The following is a 551-nucleotide window of genomic DNA, read 5'->3' as shown; positions in this document are numbered from 1 at the left end:
TATGAATTGAAGGCGTCTGTTCTTTCGTTCATATAACTGTATAACTGATATGCGTAGCTGAGCAATGGCTCCACCTTCTTCAGTGCGGATGCACAAATACCTCCGATCTCCTGTGGGAATCTCTGAATAGCGAACATGGAGTATAATAGACTGTGACTGCGGATAGGTGGGGCACGGTGGGTGTGTGGATCAGCCTGAGGCGTGCCGAGACAGCCCGCGCTGTGTCCCGGATGGCGCAGTGGTTAACGTACCTGCCTAGTAAGCAGGAGATCCCGGGTTCGAGTTCCGGTCCGGTACAGATTTTCACTCGTCGCTGCTGATTCTGCGTGATGCCCTGCTGCAGCTGACAGCAGTGATCCCGTTCAATTTACACATCATGTTGAAGCTTAATACACAAACTACCGACCGTGGGGGTGTTGACATCGCATTGTGGTGTAGTCGCAATAGCAGAACAGCAGCTTACTTGCCTAGGGTTGCCAGCTTTTATATCTGCGCGCACAGCGTTCAGGGCCAAATTTATTAAAAGTATAATAATAATGTCGACAGCTATA

The 551-nt window shown here is 49.7% G+C and overlaps 1 non-coding gene across 1 annotated transcript; it reads left to right on the top strand.

The window, feature by feature from the left end:
- The first annotated feature begins 224 nt into the window (after positions 1–224).
- On the top strand, positions 225–301 carry Trnat-agu. Its single transcript has one exon. It is a non-coding gene; the product is annotated as a tRNA-Thr (tRNA).
- The last annotated feature ends 250 nt before the right edge of the window (positions 302–551 follow it).

This window comes from Schistocerca americana, chromosome 2 (assembly GCF_021461395.2).
Source record: "Schistocerca americana isolate TAMUIC-IGC-003095 chromosome 2, iqSchAmer2.1, whole genome shotgun sequence".
Classification (NCBI taxonomy): domain Eukaryota; kingdom Metazoa; phylum Arthropoda; class Insecta; order Orthoptera; family Acrididae; genus Schistocerca; species Schistocerca americana.
The sequence above is the reverse complement of the archived record's forward strand: the minus strand, read 5'-3'. Positions and strand labels throughout refer to the sequence as shown.